This window comes from Budorcas taxicolor, chromosome 3, assembly GCF_023091745.1.
Source record: "Budorcas taxicolor isolate Tak-1 chromosome 3, Takin1.1, whole genome shotgun sequence".
Taxonomy (NCBI): domain Eukaryota; kingdom Metazoa; phylum Chordata; class Mammalia; order Artiodactyla; family Bovidae; genus Budorcas; species Budorcas taxicolor.
In genome coordinates, this window is record NC_068912.1 from 11,468,831 (window position 1) to 11,491,150 (window position 22,320).

Sequence of the window (22,320 nt, forward strand, 5' to 3'; positions counted from 1 at the left end):
CTTGGTGATAATTAGAAATGAAATGTTGGTGAGAAGGCTTTGTCAGGGAGTATATTTTAGTTTTATCCCAATAAGTTACCAGGTGAAATATACATATATATAAGTATATATATATACACATATATATACAGATGGTAACAAATACATATATATATACCTTATACATTAAATATATATAGGTATATATATGTGTATATATTACATTAATTTTTATTGTAGTATATAAAAAATAAAGAAGGTATACAGATTTAAGACTACAATTCAACAAATTATCAAAAAAGTAAATGTAACATGATATACTGTCTTATTTATTTATTTATTTTAACTTATTTAATTTATTTTTTTTTCTTTACAATATTGTATTGGTTTTGCCATACATCAACATGAATCCGCCACGGGTGTACATGTGTTCCCCATCCTGCACCTCTGAAGTCCCTTTTTTGCTCCAAGGCACACTTAAAGATTGCCATTATCTTGAATTCTAACAGCAGAGACTAATTGTACCTGTTTTTCAATATAAAAATAATTTTACAGTTTAATCTATTTTGTGTCTTTTTTCAAATGACGTTAGTAGCTTGTAGCAGTTGTTTGTTCATTTTAATTTCTGTACAACATTTCTTGTTTTAGTTTTATACATATAATATATGAGAGAGTCTACTGCTGATGTTATTTGGGGACATTCTGAATACTGCTGCTATAATCACATGTTCATTACAAATATTATAAACATTATATACATGTCTTTTCATTTATATGTATGTAAACATATGGGCTTCCCTGGTATCTCAGCTGGTAAAGAATCTATCTGCAATACAGGAGACCCCAGTTCGATTCCTGGGTTGGGACGATCTCCTGGAGAAGGGATAGGCTTCCTACTCCAGTATTCTTGGGCTTCCCTGGATGGTAACAAATCTGACTGTAATGTGGGAGACCTGGTCCTGTTCCTGGGTTGGGAAGATCCTCTGGAGGAGGACATGGCAACCCACTCCAGTATTCTTGCCTGGAGATCTCCATGGACAGAGGAGCCTGGAGGGCTACAATCCTTGGGGCTGTAAAGAGTTGGACTCAGCTGAGAATAAGCACAGCACAACATATGCAATCATAGACATATATATATATAATACTGTATATGTATGTAAATCTTTCACTTGACTGTATACCTATGAATGGAATTAATGGAAATAAGTTTAGTATGTATTGAATTTTAGCAAACAGTGCCCAACTATTTTCCAAAGTGAGGTAGCAGTTTAAAATTTTTACTTAGATCACAGTTTTTAAAAAATCTTATTATAAAATATTTGTCATTTTAAAGAGTATTTTAATATGAATTTCTCTGACAAATTTTGAGGTTGAGCACAATTTATATTTATATGGTTACTAGCCATTTGTATATCTTATTTGTCAAGTGACAATTCATTATTTGCCTACTTATCTTGTGGTGTGTCTACCTTTTAAATACGTGTGTATGAGAGTAATTTATATTCTGGACACCAGTACTTTATTTTATATATATATATATATATATATATATATATATATATATATATATATACACACACACACACACACATAAAATATTAAAAAGTGAACCCCTTGGATACACTATTATCTCAGTCAATACATGGAAATCCATCTGTTTTCTCACTTTGTGGCTTGCTTTTCACACTCTTAATAGTCCCTTTTGGGGAACTGGATGAATTGATGCCATGGTATGTTGTAAACACAGCTATCACACCTTGCATTGCAACCATGCAGATGCTCATCAGGCGGTGGAAATTGTTTCTTAACCTCTGAAACTGTATGTCGGTATGCGGTTTGCTTTAGCCAATGGGGCATTAGGAAACATGAAAGGAGTGAAAACCACTTGTACACTGGAGCTTGCCTTGTCTTATTCCTGGGAACCCTTCTGTCTTCACGTGAACAAACCTTGCTTACCCCTTAGGTGATGAGGCACCACAAGGGCTGAGGCCCCAGTTATCATAGTCTTCTCAGTCTTTCAGTTGAGGTCCCATACGAGTGTGAGACGTCATATGATCATCGAACTTCTCTGAGCCAATCACGATTGCAGAAATTGCTTGGACAATCTACAGTATTATAAGAGATAATAAATGTTTGTTGTTCTAAGCTAAGTATGGAGTGGTTTATTGTACAGCAAAAATTAACTGATACACTTCCAGCTTTTTGTGGTATTATTCAATTCATTTCAGTTGCTCAATCGTGTCTTGACTGCAATTCCATGACTGCAGAGTGCCAGGCCTCCCTTGTCCATCACCAACACCCAGAGCTTGCTCAAACTCATGCCCATTGAGCTGGTTATGCCATCTAACCATCTCATTGTCTGTCGCCCCCTGCTCCTCCTGCCTTCAATCTTTCCCAGCATCAGGGTCTTTTCCAATGAGTCAGTTCTTTGCATCAGGTGGCCAAAGTATCAGGGCTTCAGCTTCAATATCAGTCCTTCCAATGACTGCTATTATTATTATTATTATTATTATATATTTTACCTCTACATATAATCACATAAAATGTCATCAATATCATCATCAGTGTCACTCTCCTCATCACTGTTGTGATATTAAACTGCCAGTACTCTTCATATTTACACATGTATTTGACTTTTTAAGTGTTCTTCATTATTTCATTAATTTTTTGCTTCTGTGTGATGTTTCTTTCTTATAGTCTGAATAATTCCCTTTGTTATATCCTACAGTAGGTTTCTGATTAATGTATTCTTGTAGATAAACATTTATATCTGACTTCCATTTTTGAAAATACTTTATATTGCTTTCTTATTCTTTCAGTACTTCAAAGATGTCCTTATAATACGTCCTAGAACATAATTTCTAATGAAATGTCAGCTATTGGGCTTATTACATTTCCTTTCAATGCAATGTGTTTTTTTTTGTTCTTAGATCTTTTAAGATTTTTCTCTTTGTTTTGTTTTCCATTAGTTTTTCAGTGAGGTACTAAGTTTATGCTTTCTTTGTATATTTTCTGCTGATGGCTTACTAAGCTTCTGAAACCTATGCATTGATTCCCTTTAAGCTGTTGGCAAACTCTCAGCTACCATCTCCTCAAATTTCCTCTGCTCTGTTCTCTTCCACCTTGGAATTCCACAAACAGGACATGTTGAACACTTTCTACATATTTCTTTATGCTCTCTTCTGTTTTTTCATTCTATTTTTTTCTTCGTTCGATTGTGTTTTTGTGATTTCCATTGACCAGTTTTCTAGATAATCTTGTCATCTGCTGTATTCAGTCTTCTCTTCAATCTTTCCAACGTGTTGTTAAAAGCAGATATTGTATTTTTGTCTTTATAAGATACATTGGCTGCATGTACATACATCTTTATAACATACATTACCATCTTTTATAGATGGTGATTCTTTGTTGAAATGATCTATTGACATTTTCATCAGTATTATGTGCATCATTTCCTTTCTTTAGCATGACAGTCTTAGTTATTTTTTAATTTATTTTTTTCTAGTCATTTTATTTATTTATTTTTTACTTTACAATATTGTATTGGTTTTGCCATACATCAACATGAATCCGCCATGGGTATACACATGTTCCCCATCCTGAACCTCCCTCCCACCTCCCTCCCCATATCTAATTCCCTAATCTCGTCATAGGTGATTTTGCTTGTATTGCCTTCCTTGTTCTTGATTATGACTCTTTAGGTTCTTGATTCATCTTTTTTTTTTCCTTGATGTTTTCTCATGCTTTTGAGTCCTATTCTTCAAAGTAAAATTTTCTGATTTTTGTATTTATTTTCTGTGACAGGATTTGTTCCTAATAAGTAAGCCCATCATTGTCAGAGGCAGAATGTATTCATGTGTCATTATATTCCTATACCTCTATATCTGAAGGATTTACTTACTGCTACAATATACTGATGCAGTTGTAGGATGTCTGTGTGTGTGTATGTGTGTGTGTGTGTGTGTGTGTGTGTGTGTATAATCCCAGGGCAGGTTTTGACTGAAGATAATTTTACTTTATTCCTGAGGGGAAATAATATTTATATGTTCAATCTTTTTGGGTTAATATGTGTTTGTTTACTTTTAACTAGTTGATAAGAAATACAAACAGATAAAAGGAACAAATCTAGTGAAACAGAGAAGTCAAGCTGAAGTGATGCCTGATGTTTCTGCAGTTCCCAGAAGTCTCTCCTCACATTAGGTGTGATGGGCAAGTGGAGGAGCCTCAGCCCTTGTCAGAGCATCCTCCAGTTCCTGTCCTTGTCATGTCTCACACTGGAGTCCTCTGTTCCCTATCACACAACATGCAAGTAAAGAGAGCAAGGCTATAATATGAATGGTACATCTGGTAACAAAAAGAGAAATTGCTTCAGATTCATTGGATTAAACATCTATTGAGCTCCTAATCTCTGCCAGGCTCCGGGCATCTTAACACATTGTTACAGGGTAAATTCTATAAGAAGAAAACTGAGATAGTGGTTTTCAGGCAATACCTGTGAGAGTGCTTTCAGGATTAGTACTTGTGAAGGAATGATGTAGGAAAAGAGAGAGAATTTCAGTTCCATTGCATCATGACAAAGACCCCAGCCACTCCACAGGGATCTCAGAAGCTGGGAGTGCCTTTCAGAGTTGTCATGATTTAGGTGCAGAAAGGAAGATCTTTAGGTACCTGTGCTAAGATTATGTGGCCCTCCTCAGGCAAGAGTGATGACTGGAGAAGGTCTTGGCTTCTGGAATGATTATCTTTTCTATAAAGGAGCAGGCTTCTCAGGTGGCTCAATAGTACAGTATTTCTCTCAGTTTACAAGGAGATAAGATTCATATGCAAGTGGTACCTTCCAGTCATCAGTAATGAAAATACACATTATCCAACTCTGGGTGAGTGGTATCAAAGAGAAATCTTTGAGTAGACTTGAGTGAATCTAACTGGCCACCTGATGTGAAGAACTGACTCATTGGAAAAGACCCTGATGCTGGGAAAGATTGAGGGCAGGAGGAGAAGGGGATGACAGAGAATGAGATGGTTGGATAGCAACACTGACTTGATGAATATGAGTTTGAGTAAGCTGCAGGAATTGGTGATGGACAGGGAAGCCTGGCATGCTGCAGTCCATGGGGTTGCAGATTTGGACCAACTGAGTAACTGAACTGACTGAGTGAATCCGACATTTTCCTGAATTGGTTGGTTCAAATAGTCTGTGTCGCTGTCCATCAGTGTCTTCTAGTGAGTAGACATGTCCTGCACTCCAGGTCCTAGTAGAGATCCCATTCAGAAGTGTCTACAGTTTTCCTTGTATGCATCATTTTTTTTTCTCTATTTTCCTTTGACTCTAGACAGCAAATACCTTTTCAAAAGCAGCATTGCTTCTAAAACAACCCACCTCCTCATATCTTATCTCAGTTAATTTGGAGAAGAACAACAAAAAAAAATTAGTATTACTCTTATCACCTAGAGAAAACCTAGTTGATATTGGTAACTATCTAATGTGTTTGTATGTGTGACTTGTTTCCCCAATAAGAAAAACATTGCATATTCTTTTTGGGGCCTTTACCTTTTTTGAATCAATTGTAACAGTTGACCTCACTATTCCTCTAAGGCAGTTTTAATATTTATATAGTGCTCTATTGTTTGACTATAACACATTTTACTTAATTAAATCTCTATCCATCTGAATGCACAGTTCCAAAGAATAGCAAGGAGGATAAGAAAACCTTCCTCAGCGATTAATGCAAAGAAATAGAGGAAAACAATAGAATAGGAAAGACTAGAGATCTCATCAAGAAAATTAGGGATATTAAGGGAACATTTCATTCAAAGATGGGTAAAATACAGAACAGGAACTGGACCTAACAGAAGCAGAAGGTATTAAGAAGAGTGGCAAGAATATACAGAAGAACTGTAAAGAAAAAAAAATGGTCTTAATGATCCAGGTAACCACGATGGTGTGATCACTCACCTAGTGCCAGACATCCTGAAGTGTGAAGTCAAGTGGGCCTTAGGAGACATTACTATGAACAAAGCTAGTAGAGGTGATGGAATTCCAGCTGAGTCCTAAAATAAGATGCTATTAAAGTGCTGCACTTAATATGGCAGCAAATTTGGAAAACTCAGCAGTGCAACAGGACTGGAAAAGGTGATTTTTCATTTCAATCCCAAAGAAGGGCAATGTTAAAGAATGTTCAAACTACCACACAATCACACTCATTTCACAAGCTAGCAAGGTAATGCTCAAAATCTTTGAAGCTAGGCTACAACAGTACATGAACTGAGAGCTTCCAGATGTACAAGTTAGATTTAGAAAAGGCAGAGGAACGAAGAAATAAAACTGCCAACATTGTTTGGATCATAGAAGAAACAAGAGAATTCCAGAAAAGCACCTGCTTCATTGACTACAGTAAAGCCTTTGACTGTGTGGATCACAGCAAACTGGAAAATTCTAAAAGAGACAGGAATACCAGACTACCTTACCTGCTTTCTGAGAAACCTATATGCAAGTCAAGAAGCAACAATTAGAATCAGACAAAAGCAATGGACTGATTCAAAATTTGGAAAGGAGAACATCAAGGCTATATATTGTCACTCTATTACTTAACTTATATGCAGAGTAAATCATTCAAAATTCTGGGCTTCATGACTCACAGCTGGAGTCACGATTGCGAGGAGAAATATCAATAACCTCAGATATGCATATGGTACTAGCTTAATGGCGGAAAATGAGGAGAAATTAAACAGCCTCTTGATGAAAGTGAAAGAGGAGCATGAAAAACTGGCTTAAAAACTCATCACTCAAAAAACTAAAATCATGGCATCGGGTCCCATCACTTCATGCCAAATAGATGGGGAAATGATGGAAACAGTGACAGATTTTATTTTCTTCAGCTCCAAAATCACTATGGACAGTGACTGCAGCCATGCAATTAAAAGATGCTTGCTCCTTGGAAGAAAGGCTATGACAAACCTAGACAACATATTAAAAAGCAGAGACATCACTTTGTCAACAAAGGTCCATATAGCCAAATCTATGGTTTTTCCAGTAGTCATGTACGGATGTGAAAGTTGGACCATAAAGAAGGCTGAGCACTGAAGAATTGATGCTGTTGAACTGTGGTGTTGGAGAAGACTCTTGAGACTCCCTTGGACAGGGAGGAGATCGACTAGTCCATCCTAAAGGAAATCAGTCCTGAATATTCATTGGAAGAACTGATGCTAAAGCTGAAGGTCTAATACTTTGCCCACATGATGTGAAGAACTGACTCACTGGAAAAGACCTTGATGTTGGGAAAGATTGAGGGCAAGAGAAGGGAACGACGGAGGATGAGACTGTTGGATGGCATCATCGATTCATTCAATGGACATGAGTTTGACCGAACTGCAGGAGATAATGAAGGACAGGGAAGCCTGGTGTGCTGCAGTCCACGGGGTCACAAAGAGTCAGACATGACTGAGCGACTAAACAACAACAAGAAATTATTTCAATTTTTGTAATTATAAATAGCAAGATGTAATGCTTTTCTATAAACCTTAGTGGGTAGCTTGTTATTTCTAAGGGCAAATTTATAAACATACAATTGATTCTTCTTTTTAATTCTCCCTATAACTCACTCATAAAATCTCTGACTTAGGTCATTCCCTTTGCTCATATTTAGCTTAATCTCTCATTTTATCAAGCAGAGGATCATTTCTAAAAATTTGGGAAGGTCATGCAGATAATTGAGCTCCCTCACTTAACTACCATTCAGTTTAGTTCAATTGCTCAGTTGTGTCTGACTTTTTGTGACCCCATGGACTGCAGCATGCAAGGCTTGCCTGTCCACCACCAACTTCCAGAGCTTGCTCAAACTCATGTCCATTGAGTCAGTGATGCCATCCAATCATCTCATCCTCTGTTGTCCCCTTTTCCTCCTGTCTTCAGTCTTTCCTAGCATCAGGGTCTTTTCCAATGAGTCAGTTCTTTGCATCAGGTGGCCAAAGTATTGGAGTTTCAGCTTCAACATCAGTCCTTCCAATGAACACCCAGGACTGATTTCCTTTGTTGTCCCAGGGAATCTCAAGAGACTTTTCCAACACCAACTTGATTCTAGCTTGTGCTTCATTCAGTCCAGCATTTCACACGATAGAAATGCTGCATATAAGTTAAATGGAAATTCATATAAGTTAAATAAGCAACGTGACAATATACAGCCTTGATGTACTCCTGTCCCAATTTGAAACCAGTCCATTGTTCCATGTCCAGTTCTAACTGTTGCTTCTTGACCTGCATACAGATTTCTCAGAAGGCAGAAGGTGGTCTGGTATTCCCATCTCTTTAAGAATTTTCCACAGTTTGTTGTGATCCACACAGTCAAAGTCTTTGGCATAGTTAATGAAGCAGAAGAAGATATTTTTCTGGAACCCTCTTGCTTTTTTGATGATAGAAGATATTTTTCTGGAACTCTCTTGCTTTTATGATGATCCAACGGATTTTGGCAATTTGACCTCTGGTTCCTCTGCCTTTTTAAAATCCAGCTTGAACATCTGGAAGTTCTTTGCTCATGTACTGTTGAAGCCTAGCCTGGAGAATTTTGAGCATTACTTTGCTAGTGTGTGAGACGAGTGCAATCATGTGGTAATCTGAACATCCTTTGGCATTGCCTTTCTTTGGGATTGGAATGAAAACTGACCTTTTCCAGTCCTGTTGCCACTCTGAGTTTTCCAAAGTTGCTGGCATTTGAGTGCAGCTCTTTAACAGCCTCATATTTTAGGATTTGAAATGGCTCAGCTGGAATTCCATCACCTCCATTAGCTTTGCTCATAGTGATGTTTCCTAAGGCCCACTCGACTTTGCACTCCAGGATGTCTGGCTCTAGGTGAGTGATCACACCATCATGCTTATCTGGGTCAATAAGATCTTTTTGGTACAGTTCTTCTGTGTATTCCTGCCACCTCTTCTTAATATTTTCTGCTTCTGTTAGGTCCATACCATTTCTGTCCTTTATTTTGCCCATCTTTGAACGAAATATTCTTGGTATCTCTATTTTTCTTGAAGAGATCTGTAGTCATTCCATTCTACTGTTTCTTATATTTCTTTGATCACTTAGGAAGGCTTTTTACCTCTCCTTGCTATTCTTTGGAACTCTGCATTCAGATTGCTATATCTTTCCTTTTCTCCTTTGCCTTTTGTGTATCTACCAGAATAAAATGAATATTCAGGACAACATTTGGCAGAGGATTGAGAACATCTTGTGCTCTAATGGAGTCAGAAGAAGGAGATAGGATGAGAGTCACTGTTTTGCCTTAATTTGTAATGTCTCGGAGGTCTGATGTGCTCTTTAAATATAGTAGAAAAACAAGGATGCAGATCAGGGAGTCAGCCTGCAAAGGGGATTATGCCATCTCTTCTGAACACAGGACATGAAATCCTCCCTAAAGATGCTCTTGTCAGTCTAAATCTCAAATCTCTTTCTAACTTCTTTATGTCTCTTCCTTTGGTTCCACCTATCTCTGGCTGGCTTTCTGAGGTTTATCATAAAGACTGAAGAAAAGTCTCCTTAACTGTATCTTTTTTACTCAATCTAATATCTTTCTTCTGTTGCCTTCAACCCTAGCAGAAATAGATGGTGGTGCATCAAGAATTCAAGAAAGAGTGTTTCAGAAGGGCCCTGCGGCAGTCATGGTACTGGAAGCAATGAAGGCCCAAGAAAGGGAAGCAGGAGATGTGTCATGCTGCAGTGTCTACTGAGAGTGAATTCTTTTTTGTAAGGGTTTTCAATAAAAAGCTCAAGGATAAATTCACTCCAAGCAAAATGATTATGATATCAAAATATTATTGGCACAGTTGTTTCCTGGAAATGATGCTGAATTTCCCTGGTGTGTGACACTGAATTTGACCAGATCAGTGTCTCAAAGCATATTATCAGAAAAGATGGTAATACCCGAAAGGTCAATAAACTTCCATTTCAGCCCCAGAGAACAACTTGTGAATGGGCTGTTGTAGACTAAGTAGTTTTCTATATGTAATCTAAAATTGATTAGTAAGAATAACTTATTCTCAGCTATGCGCTTGGAGAGATTTTAGAAATTATTCATTTAAAATGTTTTTGCTTTTGTTTTTTTTTACTTCTTTTTTTTTTTTTAAATTTTTACTTTATTTTACTTTACAATACTGTATTGGTTTTGCCATACATTGACATGAATCTGCCACGGGTGTATACAAGCTCCCAATCCTGAATCCCCCTCCCACCTCCCACCCCATATCATCTCTCTGGATCATCCCCATGCACCAGCCCCAAGCATCCTGTATCCTGTATCGAACATAGACTGGCACTTCATTTCTTACATGATAGTATACATGTTTCAATGCCATTCTGCCAAATCATCCCACCCTCTCCCTCTCCCTCAGAGTCCAAAAGTCCGTTCTATACATCTGTGTCTCTTTTGCTGTCTCGCATACAGGGTCATCATTGCCATCTTTCTAAATTCCGTATATATGTGTCAGTATACTGTATTGGTGTTTTTCTTTCTGGCTTACTTCACTCTGTATAATCGGCTCCAGTTTCATCCATCTCATTAGAACTGGTTCAAATGTATTTTTAATGGCTGAGTAATACTCCATTGTGTTTTAAATAGAAAAAGTAAACAAATGAACCCCCAAAACTAAAAGAGCTGTAGAGTGAATGTACTAAAGCTGAAATACATTAGAAGTGTTTTTATTTTCAAGAAGATGTCGTAATCCTGTTTCGAATTTCTTTTCTTTTTGTAGCTTCTGAGAAAGCACTTTCCTGAGGGCTAATTCGCTGCAGTTGTGTCTGACTCTTTGTGACCCCATGGACTATAGCCCACCAGGATCCTCTGTTCATGGGATTCTCCAGGCAAGAATACTGGGGTGAATTGCCATGCCCTCCTCCAGGGGATCTTCCTGACCCAGGGATCAAAACCCACGCCTCTTATGTCTCCTGCTTTGGCAGGTGGGTTCTTTATGACTAGCACCACCTGGGAAGCTCCCCAAAGTTCTTTATACATAAATAACGTTTGCCTTCTAGGTAATTTCATATTTATATGTATGGTATGTATTCTAAATGAATATTGCTATAAATACAGAATTACTATAGTTGGTGAAAAATTAATTTGAAAGTAAGGCTAGATTAAGGAATATGAATAGAAGAAGAAAACAGATGACAGAGTTATTATGAGGAGACTTATTAGAAGTGAGAAATAATAATATATTTTGACCCTCAGCCTCAGGGAACTAGCCTTGTGTGACTGCTTCTGGTTGAGACTAACACCAAAAGCCCCAGAGAGAGAACCTGCTTACTCTGCTTCCAGGAGCTTAAGGCTAAGCATTACTGTTTTGAGTTTAGTGAAGAGGAACTGATAGTGAGAATCTGTCCTTCTGAAAAAGTCAAGCTAAAATTAATCTTGGATAAGAAGGCCATGGTCTATATCCTTGTTTTGAGCTTTCGATTTGGCCAACCATACACCTATGTATTTATTGAACTCATTAAATTAAACTTAAAATCCTATCAATCTTCTAGGTAATTGATCAGCACTCTGCTCACTTTTTACCTGGACTTGAATGTGAATGATTTCTTGTCCTTTATTCCTGTAAGGGAAGATAAATTTTCTCTTCTTTCTTTCTAGATTTTTTGGTTGCTCTAATAATTCACTTGACATAAAAAAGGTTAACAAGAGAAAAAAAAGATGTAATTCCGTATATATGGGAGCCTCCTGAAAAACATGGGACTCAAAGACAGCCAGGCAATTGAAGCTTATAGACCATCCTGAACTAAGGAGAAGGGGGTAGGGACCAGGGGCCTCAAAGTGGAGGAAAACAATTCATAGGAAGAAGACAAGAACAGATATTTCGGAAACAGATGTTTGACTTGCCATGCAGATAAAGATAAACCATTCTGGAGAGGGTGGGATGATTTGACACAATAGCATTGAAACATACAAATTACCATATGTAAAATAGATAACAAGCAAGAGTTTGATGTATGGCACAGGGAACTAAAAGCCTGGACTCTGTGACAACCTGGAAGGATGGGGTGGGGAGGCAGTTGGGTGGGGGGTGGGGCAGTCCAAGAGGAAGGAGACACAGGTATACCTGTGATCTATTCATGTTGATGTATGACAGAAACCATCACAATATTGTAATTATCCTCCAATTAAAATAAATAAATTAAAAATGATAAACCTTTCTGATACAAATGTTTATATCTGGTAATAGCCCGCTTTCTGGTATAGGTCCCCTCAGTTCAGTTCAGTTCAGTTCAGTTGCTCAGTCGTGTCTGACTCTGCGACCCCGTGAATCGCAGCACGCCAGGCCTCCCTGTCCATCACCAACTCCTGCAGTTCACTCAGATGCACGTCCATCGAATCAGTGATGCCATCCAGCCATCTCATCCTCTGTCGTCCCCTTCTCCTGCCCCCAATCCCTCCCAGCATCAGAGTCTTTTCAAATGAGCCAACACTTCGCATGAGGTGGCCAAAGTACTGGAGTTTCAGCTTTAGCATCATTCCTTCCAAAGAAATCCCAGGGCTGATCTCCTTCAGAATGGACTGGTTGGATATCCTCGCAGTCCAAGGGACTCTCAAGAGTCTTCTCCAACACCGCAGTTCAAAAGCATCAGTTCTTTGGCACTCAGCATTCTTCACAGTCCAACTCTCACATCCATACACGACTACTGGAAAAACCATAGCCTCGACTAGACGGACCTTTGTTGGCAAAGTAATGTCTCTGCTTTTGAATATGCTATCTAGGTTGGTCATAACTTTTCTTCCAAGGAGCAAATGTCTTTTAATTTCATGGCTTCAGTCACCATCTGCAGTGATTTTGAAGCCCCCCCAAAATAAAGTCTAACATTGTTTCCACTGTTTCCCCATCTATTTCCCATGAAGTGATGGGACCAGATGCCATGATCTTTGTTTTCTGAATGTTGAGCTTTAAGCCAACTTTTTCACTCTCCTCTTTCACTTTCATCAAGAGGCTTTTTAGTTCCTCTTCACTTTCTGCCATAAGGTTGGCGTCATCTGCATATCTGAGGTTATTGATATTTCTCCCGGCAATCTTGATTCCAGCTTGTGTTTCTTCCAGTACAGCGTTTCTCATGATGTACTCTGCATAGAAGTTAAATATGCATGGTGACAATATACAGCCTTGACACACTCCTTTTCCTATTTGGAACCAGTCTGTTGTTCCATGTCCAGTTCTAACTGTTGCTTCCTGACCTGCATATAGGTTTCTCAAGAAGCAGGTCAGGTGGTCTGGTATTCCCATCTCTTGCAGAATTTTCCACAGTTTATGATGATCCACACAGTCAAAGGCCTTGGCATAGTCAATAAAGCAGAAATAGATATTTTTCTGGAACTCTCTTGCTTTTCCCATGATCCAGCAGATGTTGGCAATTTGATCCCTGGTTCCTCTGCCTTTTCTAAAACTAGTTTGACCATCTGGAAGTTCACGGTTCACGTATTGCTGAAGCCTGGCTTGAAGAATTTTGAGCATTACTTTACTAGCATGTGAGATGAGTGTAATTGTGTGGTAGTTTGAGTATTCTTCAGCATTGCCTTTCTTTGGGATTGGAATGAAAACTCACCTTTTCCAGTCCTGTGACCACTGATGAGTTTTCCAAATTTGCTGGCATATTGAGTGCAACACTTTCACAGCATCATCTTTCAGGATTTGAAACAGCTCAACTTGAATTCCATCACCTCCACTAGCTTTGTTCGTAGTGATGCTTTCTAAGGCCCACTTGACTTCACATTCTAGGATGTCTGCCTCTAGGTGAGTGATCACACCATCGTGATTGTCTGGGTCATCAAGATCTTTTTTGTACAGTTCTTCTGTGTATTCTTGCCATCTGTCCTTACTATCTTCTGCCTATGTTAGGTCCCCTACCTAAATATTATTTTGGTACTTTAAGGAGAGGTAGGAAATTTTTTGTGAGTCTGCTGAGCCTCAGTAGCCTTCAGTTCAAAATCCACAGGTCAAAGTTGAATATTTGGGGGTGACTTATTCTGCTTCCCATCACTCCTAACACTTATTTAGACTCTTTATGATTTTGTCTCAATTGCTCACGTCTCTCCTAGATTTGTTCCTTTAAGTGGTTGTCCTCCAACACTGGGATATATTTCCCTTGTCTATTCTGACTACTGGCTCTACTAATTACTGTTTCACAGGGCCAACCTACCCTCCTAAGGGAGGGGAGTTTGGCACTGGAAAGATGCATAAAAGAGGCAATAGGATTTAAGTAAAAACTGTCTTCTCTATCTGAATTTATGCTTTGCTGGAGAAGCCATGAAGAGATACTCCACGTCCAAAAGTAAGAGAAACTCAAGTAAGACTGTAGGTGCTGCGAGAGAGCATCAGAGGGCAGACACACTGAAACCATAACCACAGAAAACTAGCAAATCTGATCATACGGACCACAGCCTTGTTTAACTCAATGAAACTAAGCCATGGCATGTGGGGCCACCCAAGATGGAGGGGTCATGGTGGAGAGGTCTGACAGAATGTGGTCCACTGGAGAAGGGAATGGCAGACCACTTCAGTATTCTTGCCTTGAGAACCCATGAACAGTATGAAAAGGTAAAAAGATAGGACACTGAAAGAGGAACTCCCCAGGTCAGTAGGTCCCCAATATGCTAATGGGATCAGTGGAGAAATAACTCCAGAAAGAATGAAGGGATGGAGCCAAAGAAAAAGCAGTACCCAGGTGTGGATGTGACTGGTGATAGAAGCAAGGTCTGATGCTGTAAAGAGCAATATTGCATAGGAACCTGGAATGTTAGGCCCATGAATCAAGGCAAATTGGAAGTGGTCAAACAGGAGATGGCAAGAGTGAATGTCGACATTCTAGGAATCAGTGAACTAAAATGGACTGGAATGGTGAATTTAACTCAGATGACCATTATATCTACTACTGTGGGCAGGATTCCTTAGAAGAAATGGAGTAGCCATCATGGTCTACAAAAGAGTCCAAAATGCAGTACTTGGATAAAATCCCCTAAATAACAGAATGATCTCTCTTCATTTCCAAGGCAAATCATTCAGTATCACAGTAATCCAAGCCTATGCCCCAACCTATAACGCTGAAGAAACTGAAGTTGAATGGTTCTATGAAGACCTACAAGAGCTTTTAGAATTAACACCCAAAAAAGTTGTCTGGGACCGGGAGCTGACTGTGGCTCAGATTATGAACTTCTTATTGCCAAATTCAGACTTAAATTGAACAAAGTAGGGAAAACCACTAGACCATTCAAGTATGACCTAAATCAAACTCCTTATGATTATACAGTGGAAGTGAGAAATAGATTTAAGGGACTAGATCTGATAGACAGAGTGTCTGATGAGTTATGGATGGAGGTCTGTGACATTGTACAGGAGACAGGGATCAAGATCATTCCCATGGAAAAGAAATGCAAAAAAGTAAAATGGCTATCTGAAGAGGCCTTACAAATTGCTGTGAAAAGAAGAGAAGTGAAAAGCAAAGGAGAAAAGGAAAGATATAAGCATCTGAATGCAGAGTTCCAAAGAATAGCAAGGAGAGATAAGAAAGCCTTCCTCAGTGATCAATGCAAAGAAATAGAGGAAAACAACAGAATGGGAAAGACTAGAGATCTCTTCAAGAAAATTAGAGATACCAAGGGAACATTTCAGGCAAAGATGGGCTCAATAAAGGACAGAAATGGTATGGATCTAACAGAAGTAGAAGATATTAAGAAGAGGTGGCAAGAATACACAGAAGAACTGTAAAAAAAAATATCTTCACAACCCAGATAATCACAATGGTATGATCACTCACCTAGAGCCAGACATCCTGGAATATGAAGTCAAATGGGCCTTAGAAAGCATCACTATGAACAAAGCTAGTGGATGTGATTGAATTCCAGTGGAGCTATTTCAAATCCTGAAAGATGATGCTGTGAAAGTGTTGCACTCAATATGCCAGCAAATTTGGAAAACTCAGCAGTGGCCACAGGACTGGAAAAGGTTTTTCATTTCAATCCCAAAGAAAGGCAATGCCAAAGAATGCTCAGACTACCACACGATTGCATTCATCTCACATGCTAGTAAAGTAATGCTCAAAATTCTCTAAGTTAGGCTTCAGCAATACATGAACTGTGAAATTCCAGATGTTCAAGCTGGTTTTAGAAAAGGCAGAGGAACCAGAGATCAAATTATCAATATCTGGATCATGGGAAAAGCAAGAGAGTTCCAGAAAAGCATCTATTTCTGCTTTATTGACTATGCCAAGGCCTTTGACTGTGTGGATCATAATAAACTGTGGAAAATTCTGCAAGAGATGGGAATACCAGACCACCTGACCTGCTTCTTGAGAAACCTATATGCAGGTCAGGAAGCAACAGTTAGAACTAGACATGGAACAACAGACTGGTTCCAAATAGGAAAAGGAGTATGTCAAGGCTGTGTATTGCCACCCTGCTTATTGAACTTCTCTGCAGAGTACACCATGAAAAATACTGGGCTGGAAGAAGCACAAATTGGAATCAAGATTGCCGGGAGAAATATCAATAACCTCAGATATGCAGATGACACCACCCTTAGGGCAGAAAGTGAAGAGGAACTAAAGAGCCTAAGGAACTAAGTGAAAGAGGAGAATGAAAAAGTTGGCTTAAAGCTCAACATTCAGAAAACGAAGATCATGGCATCCGGTCCCATCACTTCATGGGAAATAGATGGGGAAACAGTGGAAACAGTGTCAGACTTCATTTATTTATTTTTTGGCTTCAAAATCACTGCAGATGGTGATTGCAGCTATGAAATTAAAAGACCCTTACTCCTTGGAAGGAAAGTTATGACCAAACTAGATAGCATATTCAAAAGCAGAGACATTACTTTGCCAACTAATGTCCATCTAGTCGAGGCTATGGTTTTTCCAGTGGTCATGTATGGCTGTAAGAGTTGGACTGTGAAGAAAGCTGAGAGCAGAAGAATTGATGTTTTTGAACTGTGGTGTTGGAGAAGATTCTTGAGAGTCCCTTGGGCTACAAAGAGATCCAACCAGTCCATCCTAAAGGAGATCAGTCCTGGGTATTCATTGGAAGGACTGATGCTGAAGCTGAAACTGCAATACTTTGGCCACCTCATATGAAGAGTTGACTCACTGGAAAAGACCCTGATGCCGGGAGGGATTGAGGGTTGAAGGATAAGGGGACAACAGAGGATGAGATGGCTGGATGGCATCACTGACTCAATGGACATGAGTTTGGGTAAGCTCTTAGAGTTGGTAATGGACAGGGAGGCATGGTGTGGTGCGATTCATGGGGTCGAAAAGAGTCGGACACGACTGAACAACTGAACTGAACTGAACTGAACATCTATTAACTATATATCTGCCCGTTTCAAGCCTGTTTTTTTTTCTTTTTTTCTTTTTTTTGGCCTTATATCTCTTTCTGGAGGCTGTTGCTGACTTCTGATGTCTGATTGATGTGGCATTCCTTAATCAGATTACCAAAAGTTTCGTGTTGGTTTTATCTTTGCACAGAGCAGAACAGAAGGATCATGTATTATGTGACCTAAATGACAGCACAGGAACAATAGAAGTATTGATGCTTGAAAAGAGAAGAAAATTGAGTGCAAGGAACGGGATAAACTTCAACTTACATTCTTAGAGTTATCAAAGACTGGAGAAAAACTATACCTGAAATCTAGAGTTCATAGTTTCATCAACAGAGAAGGCAATGGCACACCCCACTCCAGTACTCTCGCCTGGAAAATCCCATGGACAGAGGAGTCTGGTAAGCTGCAGTCCATGGGGTCGCTAAGAGTCGGACACAACTGAGTGACTTCACTTTCACTTTTCACTTTCATGCATTGCAGAAGGAAATGACAACCCACTCCAGTGTTCTTGCCTGGAGAATCCCAGAGATGGAGGAGCTTGGTGGTCTGCTGTCTATTGGGTTGCACCGAATCAGACAGAACTGAAGTGACTTAGCAGCAGCAGCAGTTTCATTAAGGTGAGAACTTCATGAATGAAAGTCAGCTCTCCAAAGGAGTAATGTTTTGTGTTTGTTTTCAGCAAAATGGGCAGGTGTTATTGTACAGAATGTGGAAGACCCTGATACGTAGTACACCTACAGCTCAGAGAACTTAGGAGCCTCCTTGTTAGAAAATACACACCCTAGGCACACAATTAAGAGGACATGGGCTTCATAAGGTTGAGACACATGCTGTGGTACCCATACAGCCCTACAAACAGTTCATTGGTAACACTGTAAGTCTAAAATAGATGGTTTCCTCAAAGCTAGACAAATTCTTCTGAAAGACATATTTACAAGTAGACACAGCCCAGCTGTATCTTTAGGACATGATATATTGAGGATATCTCTCAGAGTCAGTGTGGCCATTTTTGCATCCTGAATAGTCCAGGAAAATTGAATCAGGATAAACCTGGAGGGCTGGAATCACTGATGACTTACAACCTTGTTTACTGATATGGCAGGAAATACTTCATTTCTCAATACCTTTAAAACATGAAAATGCAAGTCATAGATTGAGACATAATATTTGCTAGACACATAGCTAGTAAAGATTCTGTACCCAGAATTTATAAAGAATTTTCAGAACTCAGTATTATGAGAAAAAAACAGCTGAGTTTTTAAGATAAGCAAAAAAAAAAAAAAAAAAAAAAGATACACAGGCAGTAAATATGCACATAAAACAATGCTCAACCTGACTTATCTTTGAAAGTGAAAGTGAAGTCACTCAGTCGTGCCCGACTCTTTGTGACCCCATGGATAGTAGCCTGCCCCAAGCTCCACCGTCCATGAGATTTTCAAAGCAAGAGTACTGGAGTGGGTTGCCATTTCCTTCTCCAGGGAATCTTCCCAACCCAGGGATCGAACCCAGGTCTCTCACGTTGTAGACAGACGCTTTACTATCTGTGCCACCAGGGAAGTCCAATAAGGGAATGCAAATTAAAACTACAGTGAGATACCACTATGCACCAATTAGAATGACAAAAATTTAAAAAGACTGACAATATCAATGGTTAGTGAGGATGAGGAGGAATTAGAATTCTCATACGATGTTGGAATGTTAAATGGCACACTTCTTTGTAAAAGAGTTAGACTGTTTTTTAAAATTAACATGCACCTACAATCCTAAACTCTGAGGAGGATACAGAGCAACTGAAATTCTCACAGATTGCTCTAAGGAATGAAAATTGCTACACTCACTTTAGAAAACTGATTGGCAATTTCCTATATATTTGAAATACATTTGCCATATGACCAACAATCTCACTCCAAGGGTTTCACTCATTGAAATGATATCACAGGTTACCATACAAAAATTTGGATGTGAATATTTGCAGCAGTTTTATTTGTAACTATGCAAAAGCGTCAACAATCCAATTGTTTCTCTCTTGGGGGATGGATAAACAAATATTAGTGGGTCCACACACTGAATTCTACACAGCAAATAAAAAGGAATAAACCAATACACACAACTTATAGATGAATCCTAAACTCACTATGTTAAATGAAAGCAACTGGATTCAAAATGCTACATATATATTAATTTCCATTTTAGGAAATTATGGAAATGAGTAAAGTTTATAAAAGTTTTCTTATTAAAAAAAAAACAACAAAACTATGTTAGTGGTTGCCAGGAGCTTGGATTGAAGGAGGCACAGACAATAAAGTAACATGGAGGAAATTCTTGTTATGAAGGAACTTTTCTAATCATTAGAAATATGATTTTACCTTCTGTTCCACACTTTTCTTATGAAAGAAAAACAGTATCAACCTTCTAGAGCTAGTTTAAAATTAAGTGATACAAAATAATTGCAAAATATCAGGTATCAAGTATGTGATCAATAAATACACTGTAAGGAAGATACATTTCATGTCCTATAACCATCATGGAGTCGGACACGACTGAGCAACTTCACTTCTTCTTCACTTCTTCAACAAACCATCATGGAAAATAATACAAAAATAGAACATTAAAATATACAGCTGAATCAGAACTAACAGATTGTAAATCAACTGTACTTTAATAAAATAAAAGTTAAAAGTGCATTATAAGTTTAAATGTTAGAAATCCACTTTCTGTCACTGTATTTCAAAGCAAATTATTCAGTGTTTGCCTAATGTAAATCTCTGCCTGGAGCAGCTTCCTCATAGGATTCATACACTGAGGACCAGAAAGCATAGCTGGAAAGCTACTGACCTATTGCACCTGAATAAATAACTGGAAACAGTTATTTCACATCAGACAGGGCTAGAGTTCCTTCCAACATATAGTACTGACTTCATGTAAAACATCAGCTATCTTATGTGGTTCCTGAACTACCTAATTATGGCCCTTCCATGAGTCCATTTCTAAAATGTACACATGCTATATTTAAAATAGATAACAAGCAAGGACCTACTGTATAGCACATGGAACTCTGGTCAATGTTATGTAACACAGTGTTATGTAGCCTGAATGGGGAGGTTAGGGGGGAGTTTGGGGAAGAATGGAAACATGTATGTGTATGGCTGAGTTCCCTTCGCTCTTCACCTGAAACTATCACAACATTGTTAGTTGCCTATATGCCAACACAAAATTAAAAGTTTTAAATAAATAAATAAAATATCCTTGTTTTGGACTAAAGCAATCCACTCTAGGACAGGGGTTGGCAATTGAAGCACAAACTGGATTGCATCTGGTGTGTAGAAACCCTTTGGGTTTCTCTGATGAGAGCACATCTTAGTCAGCCTGTTCATACTTGACCTGAGTTATATCCTGTAAAGACCATACTAAAAGTATAAATCCAAATGGTGCTTTGGGACAGAGTGTCCCTCTCTGGTTTTCAGGCCAGAGTATTTGTTTTTAAACAACAAACCAATGAATTAGACGTCTAAGGAGGCATGCCTTTAGGGAAAAACATGATGTCTATTATTTTTCCAAATTATAAAAGTTATAGATGCAAAATTGGCATTGAAATAGACAGATAAGTACAAAAAAGAAAATGAAAAGCACCATAATATCCCATTCTTAGGAATTAATAGGTAATTGTATGTTGCTGTATTGTGTATGTATATGCATATATGATAAGTCACTTTTGTCATATACAAGCCATATGTCATCCATGTATAAAGCTACTGGGAATGTTAAAAAACAAAAGTAGTAAAATCAGCTATACCTGCAGTAAGTTATTAGGGGATACACAAAACAAAAGTATGTGAACTATGATGGCAAACCTCTTCATGGATCATTGCCTAGTCATGGCGAGAGGGGCTTGCGTAACTCAGTGAAGCTATGAGCCATAGTGGGCCAGGTCACCCAAGATGGATAGGTCCAGATGTACAAGCTGGGTTTAGAAAAAGAAGAGGAACTTGTATAAGCTAGTTTTAGAAAAGACAGAGGAACCAGAAATCAAATTGCCAACATTTCCTGGATCATAGAGAAAACAAAGGAATTCCAGAAAATATCTTCTTCTACTTCATTGGTTACATGAAAGCCTTTGACTGTGTGGGTCACAACAAATTGTGGAAAATTCTTAAACAGATGAAAATACCAGACCATCTTACCTGGCTCCTGAGAAACCTGTATGCAGGTCAAGAAGCAATACTTAGAACCTTACATGGAACAACTGACTGGTTTGAAATTAGGAAACAGTATGACAAGGCTGTATATTATCACTCTGTTATTCAACATCTATGCAGAGTACATCCTGTGAGATGTAGGGCTGAACAAGTTATAAACTGAAACCAAGACTTCCAGGAGAAGCAATGTCAGATATGCAGCTGATACCACTCTAATGGCAGAAAGCGAAGAAGAACTAAGAGCCTCTTGATGAGGGTAAAAGGGAAGAGTGAAAAAGCTGGCTTAAAACTCAATATTAAAAAAAAAACAAAAACAACCCAAAGATCATGGCATCTGGTCTCATCACTTCATGGCAAATAGAAGGCAAAAAAGTGGATGCAGTGGCAATCTTTCTCTTCTTGGGCTCCAAAATCACTGTGGATGGTGACTGCAGCCATGAAATTAGAACACACTTGCTTCTTGGAAAGAGAGCTATGACAGACTTTTGTATTAAAAAGCAGAGGCATCAATTTGTCAACAAAGGTCCATCTAGTCAAAGCTATGGTCTTTCCACTAGTCATGCACAGATGCAAGAGTTGGACCATAAAGAAGGCTGAGTGCTGAAGAACTGATCCTTTTGAATGGTGGTGCTCAAGAAGACTCTTGAGAACCCCTTGGGCAGTAAAAAGATCAAACAGGTCAATTCTAAAGGAAAGCAGTCCTGCATATTCATTGGAAGGACTGATGCAGAAGCTGAAGTTCCAATACTTTGGCCACCTGATGCAAAGGGTTAACATTTGGAAAGACCCTGATGCTGCGAAAAA

The 22,320-nt window shown here is 38.6% G+C and overlaps 1 pseudogene; it reads left to right on the plus strand.

Annotated features, from left to right (window-relative positions):
- The first annotated feature begins 1,808 nt into the window (after positions 1-1,808).
- LOC128044852 (interferon-inducible protein AIM2-like) lies at positions 1,809-18,049 on the plus strand (annotated as a pseudogene).
- Positions 18,050-22,320: the final 4,271 nt, after the last annotated feature.